This window comes from Buteo buteo, chromosome 12 (assembly GCF_964188355.1).
Source record: "Buteo buteo chromosome 12, bButBut1.hap1.1, whole genome shotgun sequence".
Taxonomy (NCBI): Eukaryota; Metazoa; Chordata; class Aves; order Accipitriformes; family Accipitridae; genus Buteo; species Buteo buteo.
Window position 1 is genome coordinate 41,007,602 of NC_134182.1, and position 7,631 is coordinate 41,015,232.

A 7,631-nucleotide genomic window follows, 5' to 3' on the forward strand; every position below is an offset into this window, starting at 1 on the left:
GGTGAGATGGAAACCTGCAGGACACAATTCAGGACTACAAACTGTGAGGCAGATTTATAAGTCCAGACTTTAGTCTAAGATGTCTTTATTAAGTGACTCCTTCACCCACTGATCTGCTTGTTAGTCCAGCTAAACTGCCCATTTTAGAAATCTATAGGGAAAAGCAATTCCTGCCAAGCAGAAGATGTTGCAAGGAACCAGTTTCTTACTGAGTGACACAACATTTCAGAGTATCTGGAAGCCAAGCTCAGGCTTAGCTGACTAAATATGGAGAAAAGGTACATCAGATGGAAAAGTGAGGATAAGCCTGGGAACTGAGACACCGGGGGCACGAAGGGGAAAGCTACAAGTGTGGGCTGAAAAGCCTTTCACAGCACCTAGATGTGGATATAGTGTTCCCATCCAAAATATTGATTGGACCTGTGAAAAACCACCACTAAGACTACTCCTGTTAAATCTGAGATGAGGCAAGACTCTAAGTGTCCTAATATTAGCTCTTTCAGATGAGTCCCTCAGATTGCACTTTACACAAACACTAAGCAGCACCAACTGTCACATAGCTGAATCTCAAAACTGCAATTTCCTACAGCAAAGGCATTTAAAACTCTGAACCCCCAAAATTCCCAGTTCACAAGCAGGGAGGATGGGGGAGGGGAGATGAAAAGGTATCGCACTGTGGGAATTGGCCTTCTGTGCAGTGAAATGGAATTGGATCTTATATTTTCTTTCCCGTGAGAGGGAACAAGTTGAAGAATAATTCCAAGAAAGAAAAGGACAGATTTTACTAAGCACATCAATGAAAAGTGACTGTAGCATTGAGCATCTCTAACCATTATAACTGTGGTCATTATAGGGTTGATGGTGGACTAGAAAATTAAGAATTTATCCAACTTGGTTTTTAAGCGCATGCAGCAAAACTTCCCAGTAAGTCAGGGAGATGCAGCAGAAAGGACTGACAGATATTCATGCTCAAAACCGACCAGATAATACTCAACTTGTGGAGAGAGATCGTCTGGGGAAGAGCATACCCTAGACCCTTGTGCCTGCCCCAATCCACACTCACCTCTTCAGTCTCTAGAAGGCAGCACAGCTCCTCTGAGCATCTGGAAAGGAGATTCACAGCACAACACAGCAGGCTCCTCTCTTCATGCAGAGATGGGACTCTGTGCCTGGAAATCCATTGCTTTTCTCCCTTTATTCGCCCACTAGTATTTTGGCAGCTCCCGGTTGCACCGATTCCCTGTATCCCAATGCTCGTGAGGGGCTCGACTCCAGCATCCCTCAAGGGATCCCTCCCCAGTTGCAGTGCTCAGCTCCACACTGTCAAGGAGCAGCAGTAACTTTACTGCTCTGCTGATGTAGCAGGCAGTATCCTTGCCATTACCGTAATCCCCTGCCATTCCCGTATTGCTCAGAAAGAAAGAGCACTTAATCTGATGACAACTGGCGTTTTAAACTTTTTTTTCCTTTCCCCCCCATATGAATCTACCAGTTCCTGCAGAAATCATCAGAAAGTGGAAGGCAGCTAACAACCTCCTGTTTCTAGGCTAACAAGTAATTCTTGTGCTATACCAAGAGAATTGCCTGCCAAACAAACCGAGCATGAAGAAAATAACAAGGAGAGACAGCCACCCTGCCCGTGCAGTCTGCGTGCTGGGACAAAGTACTGGGGTAGGCAGCACAGCTAACCTGGAGATGGGGGTTTAAGTATGAAATGCCTTGAGCAGAATGTGCTGTTGAGGCGAGATTGATTTTTCGCATGGCTCTTTTAACTGCATTTTTTTTTTTCTTTAAAGTGCCCCAAGTCACTGACGATGAACAGATGAATATAAAAATGGTGTCCTGAAGTGAAAGGAGGGAAGCAGAAAACTGACTGGGATTTTTACGGCCAAAGGAAAGCAATTCCTATAGCTACAGGGAAGCAGATGAACGATGTGCCTGTTCTGGCATGACAGACTCTCCACCTCCTCCTCCTGGGCAGTAACTCTGAGGGAAAGTTTGTTCGTTGGACTCATGTGTTGCCTGAACAGAGGCAAATTTAAAAGTGATGCTCAGATTACCCCAGGAGAGCACCAAATGCAGAGCTCGGCTTGTCAGCAGCCTTAATCGCTGTTCCAACGGCTTTACAAGGGGAGGGGGGGGGGAAATTCAAACTAATTTTGAGAACCTTGCAAACACGAGAGGTGATTTGTAGATGCTCAGCTTCCATTTCTCCGCAGTTTTCTTGGCACCTGTGCTGCTTGCTCTGTAGATGTAACACTGGTTTTTGAGGGCTGCTGAGGGGTCTCGAGCTAACACTGAGCTCCTGCACAGACCGGAGTGTCAGGCTGTACCGTCATCCTTCCCTGAGTAACAAAGGACGTTGGGAGAGAGCGAAGTCTAAATGAATAAAGGAAATCTTGAGTTACTAAAGACCCTTAAAGACCGTGATTCAGCAGACTTATTTTAGATGCCTGTCTTTGGATGAGGCAACTTTATTTCACTCGATCAATTGGAAAATGAGTCTAAATGACTCAGGGGAGGAAGGAGAGATGAACCCCACTCAGGGTTTTGTTTCTACTGATACCTAGGACCTCTTCATACTGGTGGCTTGTTCCAAGCTCTTAAATGCGTAAGGGAAATAAATTTATATTCATAGTTTCAGTCATTACCACTGTACTCAAAGTATCAGCTCACTTATGAGTAATACCCTTGTTAGAGGACATTTTTCTGGGGCGGGGGGGTGATGGTGTGTATGAAGCAGAAGGAAGTGCCAGACAGTAGGTTTTTTTCCTAAAATCCTCAGAGAAAAAATTAATGCATCACAACGAAGAACTCCTGTACCCAGAGCCCACTAACAGTCCAAGGTCAGAAGGGTCACTGAACAAAGTACAGTATGTTATCAGGTAAGGAGGGACAGGGCTGGATTACTGTCACATCCAAGTTTTATGAAGCAATCTTGGTACTTAGCTCTTGCAAGATATGCTGGAGTTGCGCATGTCCCATTTAAAAGTTTTGGACTAATCGGAACCTTCAGGAGGAAGCAGTGAGAATGGTACAAGTCTAGAAAACATGACCTGTGACGCTGGGAAAGGGGGAGCCCTTGAATCTCAAACTCTGCACCTCTGAAGCCAGGTGAAAGACTGCCTGTAGAGGTTATGAATATCCACCGCTGGAAGGTTTTAAGAACAGATTAGGCAAAGATCATCCACAGTGTTTAACTTGGGTTTCATTTTCTATTGAGAGAGGACTAAATCCCCGTAGGGTCCCACCCAACATGGTTTTCTACAGTTAAGATGGGTCCCACCCAACACGGTTTTCTACTGTTAAGATCCGTAGAGAAAGGCAGGTCTCTGAGTTCAGGCAGTGGAAGGAACAAGAGTCCTGGACGTGGTTGTTGTTTCTATTGCAACCTTCTTTGGTGATATTTGGCAAGTCCATTTCTAAGTGTATCTTCCCTATCTGCGAAGTAGAGGAAAGGATGCTTTTCTTTCCCTTCTCTTATTCACTTGGACTGTAATCCTTCTGGTATAGGGTTGTATCTACTCTGTCTAGATAGCACCCAAGATGAAATAGATCCTCTGCTTTCTGCATTGTAAATTATACTTATTAAGGTGACAGGGTCCTGAAGGGAGGGCTCTGGGCAATGCCCAGCTGCTCAGCTGTTTCTAAGCCTCCGGCCCTTTCTTATTTGCTAGCTTTGTTAAAATCAGAGCCTTAAACCCTAGCTTTTGGCCAGCGCCGTCATTTCAAGTATGTCATACAAAGGCCCAGCATCCCATTTCTTGTGTGTCTGATGCCATTTAAAAAAGTGCTGTTGTTAATCTGCTTAGCTCAGTGCCAGACCACGTAGGCAACCTGTGTCTGGGACCAGGAGTGGAATAACTTCTTTGAGGTGCTATAGGCTATGACATGATTAGTTATTCACCTCTTCAGAAAGTAGTGAAAAGTGTTGTTTTGAGAAGTCGTCCCTCAGGGTTTAGTAAGTGCTTAAGTTCTGCTTGGGTAAGAAAGAAAACCCACCCAAAGGCAAGTGATATTAAATGTTGTCTATTAAACTTGAAGCTGGAAGTAGACTCATTCCTCTGTCTTTTAAGATTTGGACAGCCCAAAGTTTATAGCACAGCTGAGTTGAAAATAAATTGTAAACTTCTGAGTATTTAAAAAGAAAAAAAGAAAAAAAAAATCAAGCCAGCATAGTTGCTCTTGGGTTGCAGCTGCTCATACATTGAAGACAATCAGTTTGCACCGAGAATAGGGACCTTGGAGGATAGTGCTACATGTGATCTGAGACTTGGAAGAGAGCAGTGTGTATTCAGTACTGATGATTTACTTTTCCTGAACAGCCTCATTTGTGAGTACAATGATGTTTAAGTCTAGGGGTGACATATTGATGGAAAGATCTATATGTATTAGATAAATGAAGTAAAGATGAAAATTATCCAAGCCATTTGGAGAACTCAAAGTGAGCATTCAAACCGTGGGTTAAAAAAAGTTTTGGGCAAAAAGGGCTGAAATTATCAAAGAAGATAGATCTGCCTGTTGATTTCATACTCACTTTAATAGTGAGGTGTCTAAGTATTAGAAGTGTCTAAAATTTTCCATCTTGGGATTCATAGGGAATTTTTCCACCATGTTCCTAAATCACTTAAGCATGGGCTAATGCTAGGTAAACAAGATCCATGCTTTTGCATAAATCAAGACATCTTCATTAGAGCTAACAGTACTTTCTTAATTCACAACAGAGGAAGACTTGGGACACTGGATTTTGTGTAGAGCTGTGGGTCTGAAGGCTGCCTATTTACAGAGAGATGTTGTTAAATGCTCATTTCTATGTAACTCACGAAGAATTTCCTGGTTTGATTTATTACCTGGGTGATCTGATAAAGTCTAACCACATACAGAGGACAGTGCTGTTTTGTAGCTTCAGGAAGATTGATTTTCACCTACTGCTGAAACAAATCTATCCAGAGATGAGTGCCTACTTGAGTTTTCATCCCTCCTGCTTCTTTCCTGTTTACCTCCAGTGCCTAGCTGGGTTCTTTCCTGTGATGTTCCTGCTGCTTCCCTCTAGTAAGAGTTTATGCCACTTTTCTCTGCTTTAGCTTGATGTTAGTCTTTAATACCTAAAACAGTTTGGGGGAATTGGAGGTGTGTCTAAATCATACCTATCTTGGACTGTCTTGTTTAAATACTTCACTCAGTTTTTTATCTGCTGCCTGCCCACATGTGAGGAGCAATGAGCTCCAATGCACTGAAACACCTGCCTTTGCTGCTGACTTGATTTTCTCCCTTTCTCCTTCCAACTTTTGTCTGGCAAGGCAGAACTCTCCTTGGGGCCAGAGCTCTGACTGCGTCCAGTGTGGCCCATCCAGCTCTTTGTACAACAGTCCTGATTGCAATCCGTATAACATCACCGTGACAGAAATAAAACCAACGTGCTGCTTTATCTTTCCCAGATCTGAGCTAGATTTAGGTCTGGTCTTGTGCCTCAGCATTCACTACAGGCCTACAGGCTTTCTTTTCCATCCAAAGCACCCAGTACAGCAAATTCCTTGACTACTTTAGAGAAGCGTCGCTCTGAAAAATCCTGCGGAAGAAATTCTGTCTTTATTCAGGAATGTTCTCTTATTCCAGGGGGGCTGGAAGTCCCTGTGAGCTTTATTTGTCCCCTTGTGTTGGCTGGTTGTCCAAGCTTAGGGCATCTCGCATGGCCGTGCTAGATTTCTCTTGCCATGTGACTTCGGACATAATTCTGTCATCTCTGCAAAGCCTCCACCTCCCTACGGTGCTCGAACAGCAGCTTTTGTCCAAGTAATCTGCCAAGCAGCTCAGAGCATAATGATAAGTTACATTTGATATCTGGAGCCTCTCATCTACATGGAGCCTGTGGTACTTTGGAACTGTAAATGCAAAGCTTGTGTCACCCCCTGCCATCTCCAGGCAGCAACTGTTTGCTAGAAATGTTAGAGAATATCGTTTAGGGAAAGGATGTACCATGTTAGTGATGTATTGGCCTTTTCCTAGGCGTATATTTACCCGTTATTTGCTATCGCTGCATCTTGTCTGAGATCCCTTTGAAATGGAAGGGGTCCAAGCTGTAGACAGCAGAAGTCAGCAGCTTTAAAACAAATGTGGCAACACCGAGAGCTTTTGGCAGCGTGTTACAGGGAGCAGCTTTCTGATGGCAGCACCGGCATGGGCAGGGAGGAGTTCTGAAGCCCCCTGAAGTCAAAGCCAGTAGCTGGAGCTGCAGAAACTTGTCTGCTGAGGTCACTGGGCCCTTTCTCTTAGGGATAGAAACTACCATGCCAGAATAGATCAGTGCTCCATCTCATTTAGAAGCCTGTCATATAGTGGCCAGCACAGGATGTTCCAGAGGAAGAGACATTTGTGGCGTAAGTCCACAAATCTACAGATGATCAGACGATCGACGTCATACCTATGCAAGATCACTGTAGCCACTACTTTAACCTTTTCCAAGCCAGCCTACCTCCTCAGCTGATGATTTTGGCCAGACGGGTGGTGAGCCATGTTGTCTTTTGCCCAGGCTAATCTCACTCCCTTCTCCTGATGCACCCGGTTGCTCCTTTACCCAACTGCTGTTTTATGACTTCAGCAACATGGGGCTGGAGCTGCCTTTTAGTTCAGAGCAGACTAGACCAGACCAGAGCGTGCTGTGTTCCTAATTAAGATATCAAGGTATTGCTGGAACACCAACAGCAAAGAACTGTGCTTTTTTTTCTCTCCTGATGGGTCTTTCTCTTAAGAACCTCAAATCACAAAAGGACTTAACAGCTTCCATGTGCCTAGTACTCAAACAAAAATCACTGCCCATTTCTTCTTTCGTTTCCTTTAATTGCCTCAAATTAATGCTGTCTGTAGAAATGTATACAGTTTGTATCTTGATGGCATGCCAGTAGACATAGGTGTCTGAGAGATACTAGACAGTTTTTTATTCCCTTAAAGCAACAAGCTGTAGCTTTATTACTAAGTACGTGAGCATTTTAGTAGTATGTTCTTTCTCCTGTCTTGTTTATTTCTGGCTTCTTAATCGTTATTACTAAAATACACACACCAATAATTCCCTTCCATCGAGCCAGGCTCTTATGACTGCACAACACAATTACCACGAATTAGCATCTCATGAAAAACAAAGAAACAACACAAAGCCAAAAAACCCAAACAAACCCTCCCAACTGCCTGACATTTTAAAACTCTACTTAAAACACCAACAGGCAAGAATGGTAATTAGATTTGCAAAGCAAAATGCTTTTACATGTTCAGGACTTTAATTCAACAGTACTGTACGTTTTATTCATGCCCAGAGTCTGTCCCTGGAAGACTTGTATGTGAAGTAGAAGTGTCTTTCCTATTACATGGCCAAAACCTGTAGGGGAAGGAAAGATGCATTGTGCTATTATTTATTGCTCTCTAGCCCCCTGGAGATGAGTCAGGTGAGGAATCAGGCCTTGGAGTAACTTTGAGGGCAGCCACAGACAGCTGTGATGGTGGAACATTGGCTGGTAGATGACTGCCCCTGCTCACTGGAAGATCGGAAGAATCCTGAATCCCCTTCCATGAAGCTGCAACCCTTCCGACGGCAAAGCACGGAGGCTGCTTCTGTGCCTTGGGTGCTTTCAAAGGGGAAA